Here is a 26223-nt window from a genome sequence, read left to right on the forward strand (position 1 = left end):
ATTCCATCACATTCTTGATTTGCAAGAGATCAGTTCAGGAAATGGATTCTTGAAAAAAATTCTTGGAACATTCCAGGATTGAAAAGCTGCCTGTTGTTTTTGGCTCTACTATGGCCACATCCCAAATACCAGGAATGAGATTCTCATTGTGCTGCCCTAGTGTATGATGTGTGCCAACCTGCTGGCCAATAAGAGGGCAGACTGTTAACCTGACAATCTAAAGGGATGTGCACAAGCTTGAATAGGCTAAAGAAAACTGATGCCTGACACTGCTTCTTCATGCCACTCATTTGACAGTAGCCCTAGAATCAATTGGCAATCCATCTGGGAGCAATTGATTTCTGCTGAGTGAGGCCTCCAAGCAGTGCAGAATGGTGCCCATTTTGCTATCTGTGGACATATATCCTGCTCGAACTAATGTTAGTATTTTCAGAAGATCACTGGGAATGTCCTGAGAAGAGTCCTCAAAAACCTGATGAAGTATTTCATCTCGCTCAGTGGTAATTGCACCACCGCTAAAGGGATCACTCCTCCAATTGCAAGGGCCTGCCAATCTAACCACGGCACATTTTTTAAAATCACCTGCCTTTCAAGGCACCCTCTTCTTCTCCCTGTAAGTCTCAGCAGCAGCAACCTCTAGCAGTGGCACAGTCGAGGCTGCAACTACAGGGAGCGCATTCAATGGACATGCAATTGCATTGCCTGTGCTGTCATTGCCATCCACAGGTACCTGCCTGCACCAAAGGATAGAACCATTCAGTAATGCAAAGATGTTTAAGCAAGTGCAGCATCAATAAAATGTGCTTTTATTTTCACCACAATTAAAGATTGTAATTTTTCCAGAATATTGAACCCAAATATTCTGAGATTGTGATTTTGTGATTGCAATTTGCTCGCTGCTGTATTGGCTACTCACAACTCCTTTTTGTGTCCCCCTCACTCATTGCCCTGCAACTTTGCTTTCCTTAGGAAGTAAGCATGGAGCCATGGGGGCACTCATTGTCACCAGGGAACCCCTCCATGGGCCATGGAGCAGTCATAAAGGAAGACCCGCCCTCTTCCTAGGTACCCATTGGATACACCTGTTAAAATAGTGGGCACTAATTAGCCAATTAACTGAATTAGTTGGCCACCCACTGCCATTTTACCAACCCATCTTCCTGCTTCTCAGCCCATTTCCAGAGGCCTGGGAAAATCCAGTCTGTTAACTCTGTTTCCCAATCCACAGATGCTGAATCACCTGCTGTGTTTTATCAGCGGTTTCGGTATTTATTTTCTGTTCACACTGTGCTTGCTTGCCCCATACATTAACCCAGCAAATAAAATAGTTATGACTAATTGCAGTGATTTACTTCACTTTAAATTTACAGTATTCTTGAATGGTGCTTGTTCTTTTAAGGTATTGCATTTATCATGAAAAACCAAATGATAACATCGTATTCAATCCGGACATGATCTCCAAAATATATTTATTAATGAAATAAGACGTTGGTTTGAATGTTTGTAATTTATTGGATCATGATAGTAAATTGTTGCATTACCTATTTAGAGAAAAATGTGAAGAAAATATTTCAAAGCAAAAGACGAAAGGTTTAAAAGGAACTCGCTCATCATTTAAAAAGGTGTATTTTCAATAACACCATGATAAGTACAGACCACTGCCAAATATTCAAAACTATTCCATTGTTCATTTGAGAAATTCAGCTTGCAAGATTGCACCTTTATGGGAGGTTCATACAAAGTACCAATTTTGGAAACACTTTCTAAAATTCCATGGAAATAAATCAAGATTTTTTTCACTTGAGCTCTTTGCTCATAGCTCTGACAACCAGGGAGTCCAAGTCTGATTAAATTGAAATGATCCAGAGCATCAGTTGATGAATAAACTTGGAATTGAATTACTAGGCTTTTGCTAACAGCATGTGAGGATGGATTTTGTCAACTTTAATGTACCACCATTTATTGTATGAGACTATTAAGCAAATAGGATATTACACAATGTACAATGCAATAATGTCTTGTTTATTTCAATAGGGTATCATTTTGAGCTGCTTAGAAATTAACTTTTCACAATGGTGAGTTTCCTCAGACGATATGTAAGGAGAACACATTGACAGAAAAGAATGAAATTAGAATTTTTTCATTGATATGCATTCATTTAGGTCAGCATAAATTAAGGATGACATTCAAGACCAGAGAGTGTCGTGTGATCTTATTAAAAAGCTCTTTTAATTGGTTATAAACAGAATAACATTCATAATTCAATTACAAAACTTTGATTTGAAATATTTGAAATATTAACCACATCACTAGAATGGTATCAAAATGTTACTTCAGTTACCAGCTTGGTGATATTTTTGGAGTAAGCTGTTTCAGAACATTAGACATGAGCAGCACGGTGGCACTGTGGTTAGCACTGCTGCCTCACAGCGTCAGGGACCCAGGTTCAATTCCCAGCTTTGGTCACTATCTGGGGGAGATCTGCACCTTCTCCCCGTGTCTGCGTGGGTTTCCTCCAGGTGCTCTGGTTTCCTCCCATCGTCCAAGTGACGTGCTGGTTAGGTGCATTGGCCATGCTAAATTCTCCCTCAGTGTACCTGGCCAGGTGCCAGAGTGTGGCGACTCGGAGATTTTCACAGTAACTGCATTGCAGTGTTAATACAAGCCTACTTGTGACTCTAATAAATAAACTTAAACTTGCTAATAATGCCACATCATCATTTTAAACATTAATGTCGATTGAAACAGTTTTTTTTAATGATAAACAATACAAGGTGATATATTGGTTGTTATATTTTAAAATTACTTGGATACTTTTAACTGGTTTGCATGCTAGCAATTACAAAGTATTGTGGGAAATTAACTGTTGTTTGTTCTTTTACTTGGTTAATATGATTCTTGGTATCTTTATCAAACAGTCTCTAATAGCACAACCTGTGGAACTCATTCTTAGGATGGATACATTGATAAGTCTTTCAGTTCACCCTTTCCCCTGATTTTTCTCTCTATTTCGCTATGTTTTCTTGAAGATGGTAATTGTCTTTGACTTTAATTCCATTTGGTATCACACTGCAAGTGGTCATTCTTTGTGGATCTGGGAAGTCGGAGCTGACGGGCTTTTTCAAGCTTAGGCAACATCACAACAGGTTCTGATTTATGTATCATCTTGCATCCAAAAAGGTACACTTCAGCAGGGGTCCACTGGACAGCATTCTGCAGCAGGAAGCCTAGCAGGAATGCTGACAGCTGAAAGTTTAATAAATGAACAAAAAATGATGTGCAGATTTTTGGAGGCAGAGTTTAACTTTGAGCCAAAAGCTATTGAAAGTTCAAATTGATCTACAGTCTATTTTACATCAGATATTTTGTCATCAATCAAAATGAAAGAAATATAGTAGCAGCAATTTGTGCTCAGCAGTGAACGAGCGAGCATTGCTTGCCGTTCTTTATGCATACTCTTACCTAGAGACTACAAGGGGACTTTTACAATGTACTTTACAGCAATTAGAAATCCAAATCTTGCATCCTGTACAAGGGATTTGGGACCTGTATGAGCAGGAGAAGATCTTCCCATGTATCTGCTCCCTTGTCCAAATGTTTCTTCAGTCAACCAGATTGAAGGATCTTCACTGAGGCATGAGATATCTGAACCAGGACGTGTAATTTAGAATATTCAATTTATGGAAAGCGAGAGGGAAGGAAAGATAGGATTGAGAGGGAGATAAAGGAGACAAAATAAACGCAAAACATTATTTTTTTAAATTCAAAATAATAAAAATCTGATGGAATAAGGCTCCGCACTTTTAATTTTCAGCGTCAGAGAGATTGCTTGACAGAAATTAAGGCTTTCCATGTTGTTAAAAAACTATTTTGACTTGAATGGATGAGCCCAAACATTTTCCAGTGTTGTTTGGTAGGAATTGGTAAGGACAAAAAATGCACACCATTGTGAATACTGAGTTTCTTGGCTAAATATTGTGAGACTGAAGTGTCCAGAGAAGCAAGGTAATTTGGAAAGCAGCTTCCTGATTTCTGCATTTAACTGTGCATGTACGGTCAAGAACTGGCTTTCCAATTTAGTTCCTAATAAAAGTATGTCAAAGGGACATTTGACATGTTTGCTTGATTTTTCTCTGCCAGTCACCTGTTTTCAGATGAGAAACAAGTGTTGATATTTGAAAATAGCTGATTTTTAAAAAAAAACAGAGTAATTATAGATTAGCTATTTGACCTATACTACCAGCAGGGCTAATCTTATATAATATTTAAGACATAACAGAGGTCAGCGCTGCAATTCAGAATATCACAGTAAAAAACTTGAAACTGAAATTGTACGTGACTATATTTAGTGAGATAGTTCTTCTATTGCACAACACACTGCTAATTTTTAGTGAGTTTAGACGCACTTTCTCAAAAAACATGTTTCTCATTAAGCATGTTGATAGTGTTGCTATGCAGCAATCAAGAACAGCTCCATGAATATATATCCAGGTGAATGGACAACAATAACACAAATCCAAGATTAACAAAGTTATCTTGCTTTGAAATAATGATTTGAATGAATAGGTTTTTGGTGGTGGAGGGACAGCAGATTCTGTAACAGTTGCTCAGAAGGTTCTGTCCAACAAGAAATTGCCATTTGAAAGTGGTCATAGTGGATTGATTAATTGATTGTTGTTTGGGAAGGAGCTTGAAAAATATTATCTGGTTATGGGTATAAATTCATTGCTTTTACAGTGAACTTCACTTTCAATTTAGTACTGTCTCTAATTTTCAACATTGCCATAAATGTGCAAGTACCTCCTACCTTGATGGCTCATTCTGATCCCTTTTAATCATTTGGAGCGATAGTCAATAGGATGTTGAATCTCATAGCCAAAATAACTGAGTATTAGTCACAGGGAGTACTCTGTGCTCAGATTATACACACTGCGAGATGTTCTGGTTATTAAGAAACAAAAGGACCATTAGAGATAGTGCAGAGAAAATGCACAAGCTGATCCCTAGCGCCAGATTTTCATTTCTGTGTTGGAAAAGTGGGAAGTGGGACAAATCCTGGAGTCACAATCACACCTCCTTTGCCAAGCTGCTGAGGAAAGGGATTTTCTGGCAGCCATGGCCTTAATTGACGCGGAAGGGCAGCAGACCCAAGGCAGGGTTGGAAGCAGGATGATTCTGGAGCAGGCAGGTTAAAAGGCTCACCTCCGTTCCCAAAAAAAAAGGACACAGCACTTTCCATGGAAACAGTAGCAAAGTTTGAGTTGTATTGGGAAGGTCACGCAATCTATAGAGATGTCAGCCTTCTGATAAATTTAACCCACCCTCTCATTCCCAGTCCCACTCCCATAAGCCCCACCTTCTCATCCTCCTCATCCATTACCCACTTGATGAACAGAACTCATGAGCCCTGTTATCACAATTGGAAGCCATTGGATAGCATCTAATATTCCTCAAGTAACAAACTGATACTTCAAACCAGCCATGTAAACAAAGTCCAGCATTTGTAATAAAGACTGGAAGTGCTAGAAAAATCCAGCAGGTCTGGCAATATTTGTGGAAAAAGAAAAGCAGAGGGAGGAATTTTGCTCATTTTTTTGGGCAGAGTGGCTCAGCAGTTGGGAAAAGGGACTTCCGCTTTTCTTTTAGGCACTTCGAAAAATAATTGGTATGGGGCAGTTCCCATGATGTCACACTGGCAGGGTGGGCTCTGATTGAAACAACTCCCCCCCCACCCCCTATGGAACCTGTCCCCCACAAAACACCCGCCCATACTTCACCCCCACCCCTCCACTCCCCCAGATGATCAACCCCACCTGGCAATGTCCTCTGTCTCAGCCCCCTCTTTTCCCACTCCATCCCAATCTGAAAGATGTACACACCTGTGTGCCTCTGGCGGGTTCTGCTTACCAGGTGCACATTGTGGGGGACCTGTTGTGATTTACGTTGATGTAAGCTCAAGCTGATGTGATGAACATTTTAAGAGGCTGGGGGGGGCGTGGGCACGACGAGGCTATAAAGGCCTGATAATGATATTTAAATACATTCAAATGGGGATCCTGACATTCAACATTGGGATTCCCATTCCGTCATTGGTGGGTTGGGGACAATCAGAGCAAGAAATCGTGCCAGTGTAAACCACATTTTGGGACCCCCACAAGATATCCTGCCTCCACCTGCTGCAAACAAAAGCCGAAAATTCCCCCGAGTTAATGTTTTAAGTACATATGATCCTTCTTCGGAGTTGAAGAGGTAGAAATGCGATAGGTTTTATGCTGTTGAAAATGCTGTGGTTGTGGATGGTGGACCAGATGGAGAAAAATAGAAGAGGTCAGAAGAGATTAGATGAAAAAGCTATCAAGGACACAAGACAAAGGGATGGCAATGATAGTGTTAAAGACTTAAAGCAGATGTTAATAGCAGAACAAGGGTCCGCACTTTCTGAAAGTGAAACATGAGAAAAAGAAACAAAATGACACTTGTGGGGATGGGGAGGAGGTGAGAAAAATCAAAATGAAGGACCGAGTTCATGATCTGAAGTTGTTGAACTCATGTTAAGTCCAGGAGACTGTAAAGGACCAAATTGGAAAAATTATGTACTGTTGGGCTTCACCAAAACATTGCAGCAGGCCGAGGATGAAAATGTGAACATAAGAGAAAGATGGAGAATTGAAATGGTAGATGACAGGAAGGTTGGGGTCATACTTGCAGACTGAGGGAAGGAGTTCTGCAAAGTGATCACTCAATCTGCGTTTGGTCTCCCCAGCGCAGAGGAGACTGCAATGTGATATGCGAGTACAGCAGCTTAAGTTGAAAGAAGTAACAATGAATCACTGCTTTACCTGGAAGGGGCAATTGGGGCCTTGAACAGTGAGGAATGAGGAGATAAAGAGGCAAGTTACATCCTCTGCAAATGCAGGGAAATACATGGAATTACATCCGTAATAATCACACTGATCTTTTGAAGTAAGTGCCCTGATCTTTGAATAAACAGTAGACAACCTGGTTCATAAGTAGAATATTTTTACAAAACATTATATCGAGATGAATAGTTTTATTTACATATGCAAGTGATAATAGGAGATTAGTGGTTACCCATACCTTGTTGGGCTTCATGCATGTAAAGCCAATGGATCTACTGTGTTGAAACGTGGGTTAAAATGAGTTGAATTCTATACCCATTATTTCACAGTGAAGGAATTTTACAGTTTCAGTATGGGATTATATTTTATTGTGTTATTTTATCATTTAGTTTTACTTTGTGATATAATAAAGCTAATAGACCCTAATATTCCTAAGTTTTTATTTAAAGCAGTCTTTACCTGTCTTGTGGAGGTCTTGTGGCATAGTGGGTAGTCCCCCTGGGGTCTTTGCGCCTGAAGCTCTGGGTTCGAGTCCCATCCCAGGACTTGATGACCAAGGAAGATGCATTCGTAATGCAGTCAAACAGGTTGAGTGTCAACCTGCAAATTCTTCCAAACATGCCAATGGCTGGTGGTAAGCACGGGAGAAACACCTGATCAGCCATGTTTGATGCAGAATGGCGTCCGTTAAGCGAAAGACGAGTGACCTGTTCCAAGCATGAAAAGCTATGGAAACAGACGAAAGTCTGCCTTAGTGCACTACTTGGTCCACGAAGAGGCTTGGAATTGGAATTACCTGCCATTTGAATTATTTTATCAGGGTGAATTAAAAGGATAATATTTTCACAAAAGTACTCTACAAAACTTTGTTCACTATTTTGCAGATTTTAAATTGATCTAAATTAGTTTGAAATCCACCATTGCTTCACTTCTATGCAATGCAATCTTGATAAATTTGCATGTTGCTTTACAAGTATTTTGCATAAAGTGTTTTGCATCAGATGTAGCACATGGCTCTTCAGTGCTGCTGAAAGACATATGCACCTTCTGGGATTGTTTCCCAGGCTGCCAATTTTAAAGGATATTTGAAATACTGATGATTCACAGACATAAGAGTTAAGGTTACTGCTGTAACAAATTGTTGTTTTCCAAGCATTGATTGAAATCATTCTGTACAATGAGTAACTAGGCCTAACCCAACAACTCAATAAATGATGCAAAGGAGAAGCCATTCTATTCAAAGCTGTGATTGGGATTTTCCACTTCCGTTCGTGTTGGTGAATTTTGTGGCAAGAGTGGAAAATATCACAAGAAGGCCTTGGTCGTGTTTCACTTTGATATAAATGCAGGACATGATTGTCCCCTACCCCACTCCCCCCATCAGTGGCATTTCCCAACATTCAATGTCAGCAACCTCATTATAATACATTAACACATCATTATACACTGGAATCATAGTCCCACGTCAAATGATATATCTGTGGTGGCATGATGTCACAACGGTGCAATGTACGACTGTTTTCAAAAGGCCTACACCCGGTGAACAGAACTCCAAGGTGAACTCTGAGGTGTGTGCAGTGTTCGTGGGGCAACTCAGGAGAGGGGAGAGGGTGAGTCAGGGCGGAGGGAACAGAGAGTGAGTCAGGGGGAGGAGAAGGGAGTGACTCTGTGAGGGGAGCAGTGAGTAAGTTGGGGGTGGAAAAGGGAGTGAGTCAGGGGGGAACAGGGAGAGCCGGAGTGGGGGGAACACACCAACACACAGGTGATTGTGGGGGAAACGGGGGAGTTGAGTGGAGGAGGAAAGGGTTGAGTGATGGGGGCAGGGGTGAGCTTGGGTGCAAAATGTTTCCTGGGTCTCGCAGCCATGACTTCCCAGCGAACTCCAAGGTGTGCTTGCTGTGCGCTCAGATCATCAAAGTGCTGCGGTGATAGCAGGGTAGGCGAATCAGGAGGTTGCCTGCCAGCAACACAGCGTGGAACCCATGCCTGCCAAATATTTTTTCCAAATGCTGCACAATACAGTGGAATAAGCTGCCATTGCTGTCGGTGGGCTCCATGCCCGACATTGGATTTTGCCGATATCGGAGATGATTCCACCCGCTGTCTTTTTGCAACTTATGCATAAATGTATTGTTATGACACAGCTTAATTTTAACACTAAAGATAAATTTCTGACCAGAGTTTTGTATTAAAATTCAATTCACATAAATGGTTTAATATTTCCCACTGTTCATACTTGGGGATTTAAAACCAGAGCTGCCAAAATGTACAGCATCTATTTTACATTAAAGGTCTCGTACACAATAAATCTTCTTCACTAAAGATGAAGCAACTTTTGATCCACCACCACCTTTCCAAAGCCAACCAAAGATGGACAATAAATGCTGGCCTCACCAGTGATGCTCATATCTCGAGAGTGAAGTTTTAAAAATCCAGGTTTATGATAGTTCACTCCACATATTATATGCATATTTTTAAATTCTCAAAATTTACAATGTTGATTTTTCTATAAAGGTGACAGTTCATGCATGAATTGAGTTCTGTTACTGGTAGCTTCTACAGAGCTCTGCCTACTAAATTAAGATAGGAATTAACCTTTTCAAAGTAAATGGTTCACTTCCATTAAAATAGCAGTCAGGGAACATGTTACAGGGAACAGGAAATATGTTAAGTGTTTGCCTGCTAAGCTCCCCAACAATAATAATTAATCTCTCGTGCTCGCTCTTGCGCTCTGTCTCACTCTCGCTCTCGCGCTCTCTCTCGCTCTTGCTCAGAGGAAAAAGCTTCCTCAGTTGCCATCTACTTGCATAAAGACAGTCCTCAGGTGGAAATTTTCAAGACCTGAGGTGAAGGACTGGGAAATGGGAAGCTGGCAATATGGCGGGGAAAGGCATCAGGAAGAGATTCCGATGTCTTCAAACTGCCATCGCGTTTTGCCAATGGTGGAAACCTCAATGCAACGGCTGCTCATTGAACAGCCATTTGAGCTACTTGAGGGCCACTTTCCACTCCCGCTGGCATTTTGCCCACATCAGGAGAGACCCCGTCATATGACAAGACTGCAAGCTAAACCCTGGCAGCCTCCCAACAGGTTCTCAAGAGGAAGGGGACTGTCTTCAAGGGCTGTTCCATGGCCCATGGAGGTGACCTAGTGGCAGTGGTTTCCTCCATGCAGCTGAGGGACCACTGCTTGCATATACTATATACCTGGCTGCGGCTTCCTGAAACCGAGTCATCTTCTTTGAGGGCACCTCTGCGTCATGAGGTAACCTTACCTAGAGGGGCATTGCTGAAGTTGCTGAACTCCTGGCCCTCTGGTGGGGCCGGCAGCCCTGGGGGGCTGACTACGTAAGGCTAGAACAACAGCCCAATGGTGACAAATTAATTGGCTGTCAATGACAAGATATCACTGGAGGACTCCAATAGCAGGATTCCTGTTGGCAAAGCTCAGCCGCCAATTCTTTGTCAACTTGGGCACATACTGTGAGCCTTGAGTCATGTACAAAGTTTAAATAAATATTCCACTCAACATCTTGAGCTGAAGATACTTGCAACCTTAAGGTTCTGATTTAGGACTTTTCTATCGCTATCAATGAAGCAACAGTACAAAAACAATCCTTTCAAAACTTCCAACACCACATATTCAAACAGGATAAACCAAAATGAACTAGAACTAAGTTATCTGCACTTGAGAGCTCGATTGCCAGTAATTGCAGGTTGCTAATAGCTCACTGGTATACTTTGGACACTCTTTATTTTTTTATACTTTTCCAATTCAATCAAATCAAGTCCAATTCAGAGTCTCAACAAGTTGAGACATTTCCGATCCAAGCTGACAAGACAGGGTATGCAACCCCTACCCTGTCTTGGGCCTGATCTACATGAGCCAAGCTGATTGGAGTAGGCAGAGGTTTCCTCCTCCAAGGCTTGATCTCATTTGCATCTTAGCCAAAAGGCTGAGATGCTGCTTTAAAAAATTGCTTCATATGAAAATGAAGCTTAAATGCAACCCAATGACCTCAACCAAGTGCAGCATCCGCATAACTACACTTGATCTTAGCCAAAAGGCCGACTGGTATACTTTGGACACATTTTTTAAAATATACTTTTCCAATTCAATCAAATCAAATCCAATTCAGAGTCTGAACAAGTTGAGACATTTCAGATCCAGGCTGACAAGACAGGGCAAGCGACCAAACCACCCTGTCCTGGGCCCGATCTACATGAGCCAAGCTGATTGGAGAAGGGGGAGGTTCCTCCTCCAAGACTTGAGCTCATTTGCATCTTAGCCAAAAGGCCGAGATGCCGCTTTTAAAAATTGCTTCATATGAAACATATGAAGCCTCAGCGTAACCCAATGACCTCGACCAAGTGCGGCCGACAATGGGGTGCCGACCATACACTTGATCTTAGCCAAAAGGCACTTTGGACACTCATGGTAAAAGATGTTAAAGGTCTTTTTTTTCTCCCATAAATCTGCTGTTTATGGCAATGGGATTCTCTTTTACATTTTGTATCTTGAAAGTGAGGGTTGTTAGTACTCAGTGATTAAACCCATACTTTCCCAGAAAGCACGTCGGCCTTTTGGCTAAGATCAGGTGTAGTATCAACATGCTGTACTTGGTTGAAGTCATTAGGTTACATTTTAGCTTCATTTGAAGCAATTTTTAAAAGCGGCATCTCGGCCTTTTGGCTAAGATGCACATAAGATCAAGCCTTGGAGGAGGAAACCTCTGCCTACTCCAATCAGCTTGGATCATGTAGATCAAGCCCAAGACAGGAGGTGAGAGCCCTGTCTTGTCAGCTTGGATTGGGAATGTCTCAACTTGTTGAGACTCTGAATTGGACTTGATTTGATTGAATTGGAATAAAAATACAAAAAAATATGTTCTTATCAGTTTAATATCTGATACGTCCCTTATCTGGGGACCATATATTAAATTGATTTTTGGAGCAGGGAGATGGAATAGGGTCTTGCTCCGTCCACTCCACGTATTGGCCCGGTATTGCAGTATCTCCGGGAACGGTGCACCACCCCCTTTCTGGGGACATTCTCAAACTTCAAAAACAGCTTCCCAGAAAGCACTCATTGTCAGGTTCAGGATGAATTTGATACAAAATAAATCTCCCTTTATGAATGTGCTTTAGGGTAATCTTAGGAATTGCAACTGATATATTTTTCTGGTTTTCCTGAGTAAGCTGTTAATGTTTTGAACTGTTCTGTGACAACGGCATACTATCAAAGCTTTTTGTCTTGCACTCATCAGGCTAGCTCACAAGAACTTTCCAACAGTAATGGGGAACTACAATTTATACTGCATGCGAAGAGAGTGCTGATTGATTAGCAAGTGGACTCTGGTCGAGGTGTTGCGTGTAACAGTTAACTGCCCAGCTTTGTTCAAATTCAAACTGGACGGGTCGACTCTGATTCATCAAGGCATTGCCCTGAGGAATGAACCAGGGAATGACTTTTCTCTAAGTTTTTGTTTAGTTGAAAAAAGGCACAGTGAGTGGACGTGTTCTTTTTGTCTGCAAAGGATAAGGCCCTGTGTCAATATGTGTGCTTTCTAGCATGCATATGTGAGCCACACTTTAACCTGACTGACAATCACACACTGTAAACAAATTTAATTTTAAGTGCAATCAGTATGGTTTAGCAGGTGTTTTCCAAGTGCAGAATAGCACCTACTGTTGGACACTATGGGCGGAATTTGTTTACCTGTTCTTTCAGCGAGTAAGGTAATGGTAATTTATGGCACTCTGTGAAATACAGAGGCTGTAATGTGAATCTCGTCAGTAGGGGGTGGGTGGAGTCTCAGCTTGCCTGAGAAGCCGGCTACTGAGCTGTAGGGGTGCCATTGCTCTGTGTACACCATATACTGGGAGATCTGTCACTCCGGTGATGGGGCCATCTCTGATCCTCAACAGTGAGGACCTCAACCAGCGATTTGCCCTATTTATGAGGCCAATGGTCAGGCCAAACTTGTAACTTGTGGAACCATAGGAATCCCAATGAAAACATTGATTAGTGAAGGTAGGTTTACAGTAGATGGTAGTAGAGAACACATTGGCAGATTTCTTAATAGCACATCGAGGAAAGAGAACTCAGTTTACTGCTCCAAGCTGAATTCAAACCTGAATTTGAGTGCAGGAGGCAGTCCATTAAGATGTATGAGAAAATTCTTAAATGATATTAATATATATTAATTACTCAGATTGGTGTGCATTGTATGATTTCAAAATTTGTGGGTGATAAGAAAATTGGAAGCATTCTTAACTGTGATGAGCAGAGTCTTGAACTTCAAAAGGGCATAGACATGTTGGTTAATGGGGCAGACAAGTTGCAGATCATGTTGAATGTGATCAAGAGAAGTGTGAGGTGATTCATTTTGGCAAGGACAATGTGAAGGGACAGAATAAAATAAAAGCAGAAATGCTAAGGAGGTGCAGGAACAAAAGGATGTGCGTGTGCATGCATGTGTATGTGTGTACATAAGTCATTGAGGGTGGAAGGACAGATGGTATTCTAGGTTTTATTAATAAGGGCATTGAGTCCATAAAAAGGCCATGTTGAACTTGTATCTGACACTATTTAGGCTTCATTTGGAGTTCTGCATTCAGTTCTGGGAGCCATACTTGAGGAAGGATGTGAAGGCATTGGAGAGCACAGAGGAGGAGATTTACAAGATTCCAGGGATAAACAACTGTAGCTATGAGGATAGTTTGGAGAAGTTGGGTTTGTTTTCCTTGGAGAAAAGAAGACTGAGAGGAGACTTGATCGAGGTGTTTAAGATCCTGATGGTTATGGACAGGATAAATACTGTGAAGCTGTCCCCACTTGGGTACACCTAAAACTAAAGGGCACAAATACAAAATAATGGGCAAAAGGAGTAGAAGTGATGTGAACAAGAAAATTTATACCTAGTGATGATTGGAGTCTGGAGGATGATGGAGGCAGGTTCGACTGAGGTATTCAAAAGAGAATTGGATTGCTATTTGAAAATAAAGAATTAATTTGCCAGGTTACAGGGATAAAACAGGGGAGTTGGACTCGGTAGAATACTCTTTCAGCGTGCCAGTGCAGACTTGATGCGCTGAATGGCCACTGTTAGCACTGTGAAGATTCTGTCATGCAGCTGCGATTTCAAATATAGCAAATGTATCATCTACATCTCAGAAATATAAAATGGGTAGGAGGTTAGGTGTCATTCCATCAAAGATGTGTTTCTTGCAGAAAGTGACACAGTTGTTTGTGAGAGCTTAGCCTAGAGGGGATCCCATGGCAACACCAACTAGCGTCACATAAAAAGCTCAGTCTGGCTTGTTGTTTCTAGTAATGAATGTTACTAGCATTACTAACTAGCATTTCTAAATTATATTATGTAATTAAATATTGTTTAAATATTTTGACTAGACACTACAAATACCTTAAAAAAAAATACTGCCAATTTGTAATCTGTTATTGGTCAGGAATGCTAAATTATCCATCCCTATTGTTACTTAATTTAAATATGTCTCTACTGATGAACATTTAGTATACACACCAGGTACATCCAAGTATTTGTGTACGTGAGACATGTTTTTGCTTTGGGCCAGATTACTTGTTGGTAGATTTGAACCCTTTCCGAGTGCAAAGTAACCATCTGCTGGTTCTATGGCAACCAGCTGCTCCGCCAAATGCTCGTGTTGTTACACAATGGCTTAATTGCGGCAACTCAGCTGCTGGTCTGTTAGCATAAAGAGGCGATTGGTTCAGAGTCCAAAGTTGTCATCAGCAGCTGGCTCATTTATGGTTGGAAATGTCCTTGAATTTGGTGGGTATGAAAGTTAGCAGCTCTCCGCCATGCTCAGTGAGGTTGAGGACATACGTCCATCCCACTGACAGCGATGGGGTGGGGAAAGGGAGGGTGTAATGTCTCCCGGAAGTAGAATTAATGAGGGTATGTGCTGCGTTTTTACAGTACGCATTATCATTAGATGGCGAGTGGTGCCTCTCTTAAACCACTTAGTAAGGCTGCAAGTTTATGTGAGATGCAAGTCTGCAGCTGCCTGCAGTGGAATCCCATTAATAAACATTCATGAGAAAACAACAAATGTTACTCTGCCCCAAAGCAAAAACATGTCTCACATACACATAGACCGTTGGATGTGCCTGGAGCTGGAGCATATACTAAAGTTCATCAGCAGAGACATATTTAAAATGATTGACCATGGTGGATTGCAAAATATGTTAAAAGGTATGATGGGAGACAGGCAATGGCGAGCATTTAAAGAACTAAGACTTAGTTTACAACAAAAATACATTCCTTTTATGCACAAAAACCCAGCAAGGAAGGTGTTCCACCGTGGCTAACAAAATAAATCAAAGATTGCATTAGATCAAAGGAAGGGGTGTATAAAGTTGGCAAATAATTGATCAGCCTGAAATTTGGGAGCATTTTAGAATTCTGAAAAGGAGGACCAAGAAAAGATTAAGAAAGGGAAAATAGAATATTCAAGTAAACTAGCAAGAAACATAAAAACAGACCGAAATAGCTTCCATAGATATGTAAAAAGGAAAAGATCAGCAGGGGGTGGCACGGTGGCACAGTGGTTAGCACTGCTGCCTCACAGTGCCAGGGACCTGGGTTCGATTCCGAGCTTGGGTCACTGTCTGTGAGGAGTTTGCACATTTTCCCTGTGTCTGCGTGGGTTTCCTCCGGGTGCTCCAGTTTCCTCACACAGTCCGAAAGATGTGCTGGTTAGGTCCATTGGGCCATGCTAAATTCTCTTCCAATGTACCCGAACAGGCACCGGAGTGTGGTGACCAGGGGATTTTCACAGTAACTTCATTGCAGTGTTAATGTAAACCTACTTGTGACACGAATAAATAAACTTTAGAAAAGTAAATGTGGGTCCATCACAAGTGGATTCAGCAAAATTTATAATGGAAAATGAGGAAATAGAAAAGAAACTAAACAAATACTTTGGGCGTGTGCTGTGGTCATAACAAATGAGGTGGACTTGAGTAACAATCTTCTGCATAACAATTAGAGAGCTGGGTGTGTTTAAAAAGAGGCTGTTGCTCAGGTTGTTGCCTTGTTTAAAAGAAAAAAATCAAGGTAGCTGTTGGAACTGAATTGCAATGTGTGCATACAGGGAACCTCCATTAGTAAGAATATGGCAAGATTTTTCAGCATCGTGGGACCCTGTGATAAAAATGTGGAGTGATGGATCTCCTATACTGAGCGTTTTGACTATTTCACACCGGCAAACAAAATAACAGAAGATGCTAGGGTGCCCACATTCCTGATTGTGATTAGGATGAGAGAACAAGTGAGGAAGTACACTTGGAGTGATCCGATACTTTCAGAAGTGGTGGACATGGTATTACGAAGGAAGACTTCAGAACTAACTTCTGACTCCTCAAATTTTTGGAAAGCTTTGGATAAGGTCTTGCACAAGAGGTTAACACAGTTAGAACAGATGGGATTGGGGGTAATATATTGGCATGGATTTATAACTGGTTAATGGACAGAGAACAGAGTAGGAATAAATGGGTAATTTCAGGTTGGAAGGCTCTGACTAGGATACCATAAGGATCAGTGCTTGGGCCCCAGCTATTCACAATCTATATCAATGATTTGGGTATCGGGGTGAATTTTAATATTTCCAAGTTTACAGATGACACAAAACTAAGTGTGAGTTGTGAGGATGATGCAAAGATGCTTCAGCAGGATTTGGAGAGGATAAGCTAGTGGGCAATAATTTTGCAGATGGAATACAATGTGGAGAAATATGAGAGTATCCACTTTGGTAGGGAAAACTGAAATACAGAGCAATTCTTAAATGTTGAGAGTCTGGCACAACAAGGGTTACAGGGATAGTGCAGGAAAATGGTGTTGAAGTAGAAGATCGGCCATGATCTCCTTAAATGGTGGAATGGGCACGCAGGGCTGAATGGCCTACTCCTGCTCTTATTTTTTATGTTCTTAAAAGTAGGGTGGATTATTTATCATCCTCAGCAACAACACATTAAAAATTGGCAGTAATGTTTTTTTAGGCTTTTGCAGTGTCTAGCCAGAATACTTGAACTGCATTTATTATATACTGCCCTTTCAAAGTACAGTACAAGTCCTTTTATGGTCTGCATAGGAAATATTATGTAGATCAGCATGTCTACACTGAAATCATCTCACTCAGCAGTTAAGTAATTCAACATTATTTTTATGAATTTTTATCATTGTACAGCCACTTTCACACCTCAACCTTATCTCCTCGTGTATTTGCAGACTGACAGTCCTCCATTTGCCACATCTGTGCATCTACAGATTTGTTGAACCACTCCATCAACTCCAACTTTGATGCCCAAGTCCCCAATAAAATCATTACTCACTCTCGTCCTCATAATTTTTCTGATGTGACTCTGATCTCCACTCCCTTAAGTCTAAGGTACCCAGGCTTGAAAGTTTATGGCGGACAGCTGATTTAGCCATTCATCACCAGATCTGACTGGACCACATAAAGCACTATTCTATCAGTTCCTGCTCTTATCTGCTAAGCAGCTCGCTAATCATCTCGGAATGCACACAATCCTCAGTTTCTTTCTCTACTACAGATCAAATTCTTAAACCCCTCTTCCCTGTCTCCTCCACAATCACCTCCAACAATGGGGTGGAATTCTCTCATCTGGCATAAAGATGGCGGGGAGTCACGTAAACAATGCCAAACACCTGTTTGCATTATTAATGAGGTCAAGGCCGCAAGATTTGGTGTGTTTTCTTGTCGGCCTCCACAGCAAGAAACTCCATGTTCCCACCCGTCCTTCCCCCACCCCTCCTTCCTGGAGCACCCTGACTGAATCTCTCCAAACAGATTTCCAAACTTGCCACAACACCAAAACTGCTTTTATTAAAGTCACATATGACATTCTGGGCCCGATTTTACCATTTGGAGTCTAAGGGCCGGATCTGGGCGCAATGCAGATCCGAGCCTGGAATCCTCTTTGCAGCGCGCCCATACGCTTTTTGCCGGCTCCAGTCTGATCCGCGCAGTGGGCGGGGCTTAGCGCTGCCAGAACGATTGGAGCTCTGAACGGCGCATGCGCAGTTCAAAAAAAAGTCTGAAGCAGCGCGTCTGGGGCGTGAAAGAAAAAAACAGCGGGGGGGGGGGGGGGGAAGGATGGACTTGGAAGAATCTTGCAAACTGAAAATAATGTAGCATCTTCTTTGTGCTGCCTAATTATCTATGGGAAAGGTAATTAAACTACAGTGTCCTAGTGAGCAATTAGTGACCTGTATAATATATTTGTGATCTGTAACTGGATTGTTGCCATGAGCCAGGTGCTCAAACGTTCAGAGTCACGTGGTGAACTTGGCAGAATTGTCCCCGTGGTGGAACTTGGTTGGAAATAAGATTCAAGGAGATTACTAAATCTGGGAAATCAACCATAGTGAAAAGAAGTTTGTATTGGCAACTCTTCTCTCACATTCCATGGCAGATGTGCCCCTACTTATGAATGTGATTTGCATGGGCAACGTTGGGAGCAGCTAATCTGCCTCTGGAGCAGCCTTGGATCCTTTCTTTCATCTTGTTTTCATCTGAACATTGCACAGAATTAGAGGAATTCCCTTTGGAAGATAATGTCAAAATTATAATCTGCTGGACAATAATCCCCCCCCCCCCACCCCCGCCAACCAGAGATCCATCTGAGCCCGCCCCCCTCCTCCGGCAGACGCCAGCGCAAGGCCAGGAAGGTGCTGCAGGCTCTTGAAGGACTGCAGGTCGGAAGGATGGTGGAGGGAGACCAGCGATCAAGGTAGATTGGGGGTGTGCTCTGCTGAGGGGGGCCTGCCTCCCAGGGGGGTCCGATCCCAGGGGTGTGTGTTCTGCCGAGGGGGGCCTGCCTCCCAGGGGGGTCTGATCCCGGGGGGGGGGGGGGGGGGGGGGGGGTCTGCCCCCGGAAGGGGGGGGGGTCTGCTCCCGGAGGGGGGGCCTGTTAGGGGGGCTTGCCTCCCAGGGGGGTCCGATCCCGGGGGGGGGGGGGGGGGGGTCTGTCGGGGGGGCCTGTCACCCAGGGGGGGTCTGATCCGGGGGAGTGTGGGGGTGGATTGGCCATGCTAAATTGCCCCTTGGTGTCAGGGGAACTAGCTAGGGTAAATGCATGGGGTTATAGGGAGAGGGCCTGGTAGTATTTTGGTCGCTGCAGACTCGATGGGCCAACTGGCCTCTTTCAGCACTGTTGGATTCTATGATTCTATCCCGATTGATGTAAATCCACTACGCTTTCTGAGGTTGATGACTATCTCCTTCATTTTGTTGACACTTAGGGAGAGATTATTGTTGTCACACTAGTTCACCAGATTCACTATCTCTTCCCTTTACTCCGAATCATCATTGTTTGACATCCGACCCACTATGGTGGTGTCATCAGCAAAGTTGAAAATCGAGTTGGAGGTGAATTTGGCCATACAATCATAGGTGTATAAGGAGTATAGTAAGGGGCTGAGGATACAGCCTTGTGGGGCACTGGTGTTGAGGATGATTGTGTAGGAGATGTTGTTGCCTATCCTTATTGATTGTGATCTGTGAGTTAGGAAGTTCAGGATCCAGTCGCAGAGGGAGGAGCCGAGCCCCAGGCCACAGAGTTTGGAGATGAGTTTTGTCGGAATGATGGTGTTGAAATCTGAGCTGTGATCAAAAATAGGAGTCTGACATAGGTGTCCTTGTTATCTAGGTGTTCCAGGGTTGAGTGCAGGGACAGGGAGATGGTGTCTGCTGTGGACCTGTTGCAGCAGTAGGCAAACTGTAGTGGATCCAGGTAGCCTGGGAAGCTGGAATTGATCCATGTCATGACTAGCCTTTCGAAGCACTTCATAATGATGGATGTCAGAGCCACTGGGCAATAGTCATTAAGGCACGCTGCTGGGTTTTCTTTGGTACAGGGATGATGGTTATCTTATTGAAGCAGATAGACACCTCAGATTGGTGTAAAGAGAGGTTAAAGATGTCTGCGAATACTCCCACCAGCTGGCCCACACAGGATCTGAGTGCTTGTCTAGGTACCCATCTGGCCAGTCGCATTCTGTGGGTTGACTTTCGAGAAGGCTGATCTGATGTCTGCGACGGTGACCTCGGATATGGGTTTGGCCGAGGCTTCCGGGGTGGAGGGCATGCTCTCGCTGACTTCTTGCTCAAAACGGGCATAGAATGTGTTGAACTCATCAGGGAGGGGTGAATTGGTGCCGGCGATTCTACATGCTTTCATCCTGTAGCCTGTTACATCTTGCAGACCTTGCCATTTTCGGTGGCAGTCCGTGCGGCCAGCCTGGGACTCTAGCTCAGTCCGGTACTGCCTTTTGACATCTTTGATGGATCCCCATAGGTCATAGAATCATAGAATCCTACAGTGCAGAAGGAGGCCATTCGGCCCATTGACTCTGCACCGACCACAATCCCACCCAGACCCTATCCCCATACATTTACCCTAGCTAGTCCTCCTGACACTAAGAAGCAATTTAACACGGCCAAGCCACCTAACCAGCACATCTTTGGACTGTGTCAGGAAACTGGAGCACCCAGCAGAAACCTACATAGGCATGGGGAGAATGTGGAGACTCCACGCAGACAGTGACCCAAGCCTGGAATTGAACCTGCATCCCTGGCACTGTGAGGCAGCAGTGCTAACCACTGTGCCACCTTACCGCCCCCATGTGTAAGCTTGTTAATGATATGTAAAAAAAAAGACTTGGTATATTACTCTAACCTTCGAGGGTAGAACTAGGGGACATAGGTTCGAATGAACAAAGCCCCATTATAAGACTAATATCAGGAAATTCTTCTTAATATGAAGTGATCAACATGTGGGATAGACTTTAAGATAGAGGAATGGAAGCAAAAAATCTGGAATATTTTAAGAAATGATTGGATGATACATTAAGACTTTAGGGGACCAATGGATAGGCTGAATATATTTCCTCATCCTTAATTTTAATGAGCTTATGTTGAAGTCCTATTGTTGGTTATAGATGTCTCTAGAATCTGAAATTCCAGGCAAACTGGAGATCTATTTTTGCGTTTGCAATTCTGAAGTGGAACTTTGTGCAACTACCACTATTCATATCCTAAAGCAAGTACAAGATTTCAGAAACCCAAGTAATACATTCTTTTGTCAGCACTTAAAATAATCTACCCTCCAGGAACATCATGTACTTGCTGCAATCTACAATTTCAAACTGAAGTGGAATTTCTTTTTGAAAGACTCTCTTTCTGGTTATTGGTCATTAGTAAGCCACAGCTTAGACTCACTTGGTCTTTTTGCGTGTGTACGCTCAATGAAAGTGAATTCCACAACTCAGCTAACTGAGGGAATTACTGTAAATCATAGATGTCTGATACCTTGATAATTGGGAAGGAAGGGCATGGTCACGTTTTAGCCCTTTCACTGATGGTTAAAGAAAGGTGTGACCATTTTCTGCAGTTGGGTCATGACCTCAAATAAAATATGCGCCTCATTGGAAATTGCACAGCAGTTTAAAAAGTCCTCAAATTTAAATATATTTTTGAAATGATTAAAAAAGTTAACATTTTAACACATGGATTAGTCAGACTGTGTTACCAAGTGCTGTGAGGTTAAAACATGGGCCGGGATTTTACAGGGCCCTGACAGCTTCCGATGAGGTGGGCAAGGAGAAAATTTGGGTAGGATGGCGAGGGATGCTGTGCTCATCATACGTCCACCACCGCTGGTCTTTTACCAGTAGTAGATAGAACATAGAACACTACAGCACAGAACAGGCCCTTCGGCCCACGATGTTGTGCCGAGCTTTATCTGAAACCAGATGGGCACTTCCCCACAGGAAGAGACTCTCAGGTATACTCTGGTGGCCTCTATGTGGGCTCAGTAGGAGAAATCCTTCTGATTAGGCACCCTATAGTCCATGGAGAGATAACTGCAGTAAGGGCCACTCCTGCTAAAGTAGCCCCTTGGAGATCCATTTAGCTACACTTTCGGCCTCCACTATTGTAGCTGGCCAGTGGCCTGCAGCAGTCCCAGCAGTGACCACTGCTCCTGATGGCGCTACTGAAACTGAAGAGTTGCTGACCATCTGATTGGGGTGGAAGCCATGATTGCATAATTGCCTGGAGAATGTTAAATTCAGTCAGGGCTTTGATGAACAGTGGAGGCAGTGTTGTCCCCCAACTTTATGGCTAATGGACAGGGACACCACTGCTCTGTAAAATACCAACCATTTCTCTTGAGTGTTCTGTATGTAATGAAGATAGAACAAGTGTTCAGCATGAATTCTTGCTGAAGAGCTGTACTTGAGCAGTCTTTTCTGTATTTTTATGGATCATTATTTCATTTGGATTTTTGAAACTTGAGGCACATAAGATCAAAGGCATAACATATTGAAAATTATATACAAACAGTTTGGCTGGGGCACTTCAGAAAATTTACTAATCTGCAGACCATAGATGAAGGAACAGAATTAGCATGTTGCGTTCGGAGCAGGGGACAATTAATTGAACAAAAATAGTCTGCTCAGCAAAAATCCCATTAGTAAATTCTGTTAATACAATTTGATAATTTGCTGTCTTAATTTTGGTTTCTTTGTGTTTTCTCTGCTACTGACTCATCAGCTCCCTGTACTTGTAGGTAAATGTATCTGGTTTATGCAGTGCAAAGGGAATGTTTTTGTTGAATTAAATAATGCTAGTTACTACTATCCTTGGAAATTTCTGGTAAACAGCTGCAGATTATTCCTCTAATCCCATCTTAATATTCTTCATTAATCCTCTTCTGTAAATGGCATTGTGCACTGAAGATATGAAACAGGTTTAGATGCTATCTGCATCTGGCTACTAACAAAACATCGACACAAAGCTGTACGTAATATTAACAATAACTAGTACATGGAAATGATCACAAGTTTTCAGTGAATGAGAGAAGTTCAAATGGTAGCTTTAAAACAGAATTTGTGTAGTTTAGTTCACAATGCTCTCTGCAATCATTAAACATACATTTCAAAGCTTATTCATGGTATCCACAATAACATGCATGCAACATGATTTTCAAAATACATTGGTCATTTAACTGCATTGAATGTAATTTATTTCTACACTCAGGTGCTAAAATCCATATTGAACAAGCAGAGTTTTCAATACTACAGAGATCCTTAAAAATTGTAAGAAGCGCGACAATTTCTTGTCTATTTAAAAAAAAAATGTGACCTAAAATTTCCATTCTTGCTATTCATTCACCTGTGTCGCCGGCTAGACCAACATTTATTACCCATTCTTAGTTGGCCTAGAGAAGGTGGTGGTGAGCTGCCTTCTTGAACCATTGCGGTATATGCAGTCCAGCAGATTGTACAGTGGGCAGGCTAACCAAACTGCCAGATTGTTGCCCAGACGGTGAAGCAGACGATCACCCTCATGAACACTGAATCAAAATAATAATTTTCTTGTGCCTAGTACCTTAATCGAAGGAGAAAACATTCCCAGGAGCTATTTTAAGGGAGTAAGGAAAAGTAAATCAAATAAATATAAAAAGGAGATAAATCAAGTTGTTGCACCCACGTGATTTACAAAAATGTAAAACAACTGATAAAATGCATTATCATAAACTTATTTGTTAATGAACAATGTCTCCAATGCTTGAGCGTTTTTGTCTTGTTGAAATTATTAATAGACCTCACATGATGGTTTTATGATAACTAATATGTTATTTTATGAAGATTGGAGCACTACAATCATGTAATTAATGTGATTTTCTCTTATAAAGGTGAATGTACAAAATTAATAAACATTAGATAAGGTTAGTGTTTAATACCATTTTCAGGCTTTATGTAGGATCCTAGTTTTCATTTTTTTAATATGGTTTGTAAAAGCAGTCAAGGGTTGCAGACAGTCTGGCTCCTGTGATATTTAAGGTATTTGCAATTGCTTTGAGACTTCGTACAATTTAAATAAATTTTGCTTTGTCTTGAGCATTGCTCTGTACACTATACATAGTGAAAATGGGCCTGTACTGACATTACTGGCACGATGATGTCAGGTTGCATTCCTGATGTCATTACGCTGGAATGTGATGATAAGAAATCGGGAGCCTGTTCAACATATTCAAATTGATTTTACTTACTTTGTTGATCTTGTTATAGTAGCAATTGACTGGAACAACACATGCTGGAGATAATAGAGTATGAATCATGCCAGGTGAGGATCTTTCTTTTTCAATGAAAGATTGTAAGGATGAGTTAAAAGTCACCAGTTGGGTCCTTAGTTTGATCACAGCAGTTCAGGTTGCTGTGAGCGCTAGTATCATTTGCTATTGGCAGCTGTGTTTCCAGGGGATATCTTTGCTGTTTTGAGGCTTCATTTGGCCTGTTGAGGATTAATTTAGGTCCTCAACTGTACTTCAGCCTGTTTGGCTATAAAAGGTAAAGTCACTATAGTCCCAGATGACCATAGGCTGTGACTGATGGTGATTTAACCTGAGGACTACCACACCTCGAGCGAGGGGCAAAGTTGGGAAGGCAGGGCCTTCATGAATAACCTCAGCCGGTACGGGAATTGAACTTGTGCTGTTGGCATCGTATCATTAACCAACTGTCCAGCCAACTGAGCTAAACTAACCCCAGGCTATTTGGCTGTAAAAATGTGACGATAGTAGTCTCCATGGGAGATGCATCCTCCAGTGAGGAGGAGGTGATAGGGAGGAAGAAGGCCGGATAGTCAGATGCAGGATGCATTCGTGGTACATGAATATGATGTAGAGATGCTGGCATTGGACTGGACCCTAGGAAGGGGCTTAAGGCTCCGAAAGCTTGTGTGGCTTTTGCTACCAAATAAACCTGTTGGACTTTAACCTGGTGTTGTTAAACTTCTTACGGTACATGAATATAGCAGACCTGTTCCAGAGCAAGTAGCTGATGGAGGCAGGGAGCAGCAACAACAGAGCCGAGAGCAAGGACTTGTGTTGCCAAATGAGTATCCACTCAGAAAATGAATTACCTTCAGAAACACAATGCCAGAGGAGACTCAGGCTTCCTAAATTCACAGTGACCTCTCTCTTTGAGTTGCTGGCAGAAGAGAAAATGCCTAACTAGCCATAAAGGTGTAGTGCTGAATTTCTCTACCATGGATCCTTTCAGGTTACCTGTGAAAACTCCAGAGGCATTACACAGCCTGCTGTGCACCATTGCATTAAAGTCTTTATAGATGCAGTATTCTGAAGGACAAGTCAATACATTGCATTTTTAATGGATTGTCACAATCAACTTGAACGAGCTAGTGTCTTTGTGGCAATTGTAGGTTTCCCTAGGGTTCAGAAAGTAATAGAGTGTATTCATGTCACCATAAACATAAAGGCTTCAACAAGCCAGCCCTGTACATTCATTAATAAGAAGGCTTAACTCCTTAAAAGACCAGTTGGCATGTGACCACATTTGAAGAATTTTGCAGGTTTGTGCTAAGTATCCTGACAGCAGCCATGACCTCTATATTCTCCAGAACTCCAAGGTGGAAGACATGATTAATGGACCTGATGCCCTGGATGCTTGGCCTCTGGGAAGAAATTGCTGATGAGGCTTGTGAGGGGCTTCTAGAACAGGAAGAGGAGCTATACCGACAGCCATGGCACCATTAGGCCCATCGTCAAGCAGACAATTGGACTGCTAACAATGATGTTCCAATCCTTGGATAGATTAAGAGGAGGATTGCATTATGCACATTCTAGAGTTTCCCTGATGATCACTGTGTGCTACACTCTGCATAACCTCGCCATTTAGAGAGAGGATGCCCTGGAGGAAGAGGAGACTCAAGATAATGGCATTCCTCTGACGATGAGGTCAAAGAGTAAGTGAGGAATACCCTGACATAGATGTGGAAAGGCCTGCGCAGGAGCAAATGGATGGTGTAACTCATGGAAGGTTTTGATAAGACAGAAGTTCCAATAGACCACATTGGGAATACTGAATTCAGTCGGGCTGTTTGAACTCAGTGCTGAATTCCAACAGACCCCTTTTTTGCTAGCATATGGATCTTATCCTGTAGACTGGGAGTTGCAAAATATTTTAGAATATTTATAAATGCTCTTAAAGTGCAGAAAAGGTCCAGTCCTTTCAAAAAGCTTATTTTAAAAACAGCCTGCCTGTGTCTGTAAAAGTTGAAACAATCTGTTCCAGCATTTTCAAAAGCTGTTTGTTAACATGATCCTAAATGCATAGCATTATTGATACTTGGCTCCTTTCCACAGTGATCATTAGCACAATTGGGGGTGTAAATTCACAGTTTGATTGACAGCTAAAAGAGGCTATTAAAGGATCTGACAGAGAATCATCCAGACTTAAAATGTTAGCACTATTCTCTCTCCACAGATGCT

The 26223-nt window shown here is 42.2% G+C and overlaps 1 protein-coding gene and 1 pseudogene across 8 annotated transcripts in view; both read left to right on the forward strand.

Moving 5' to 3' along the window:
• ank2b (ankyrin 2b, neuronal) overlaps positions 1–26223 on the forward strand; it is an 876340-nt gene that overhangs the window by 179121 nt on the left and 670996 nt on the right. The gene's annotated exons all lie outside the window — the stretch shown is intronic.
• On the forward strand, positions 11717–11897 carry LOC144501826 (U2 spliceosomal RNA; annotated as a pseudogene).

This window comes from Mustelus asterias, chromosome 1, assembly GCF_964213995.1.
Source record: "Mustelus asterias chromosome 1, sMusAst1.hap1.1, whole genome shotgun sequence".
Taxonomy (NCBI): Eukaryota; Metazoa; Chordata; class Chondrichthyes; order Carcharhiniformes; family Triakidae; genus Mustelus; species Mustelus asterias.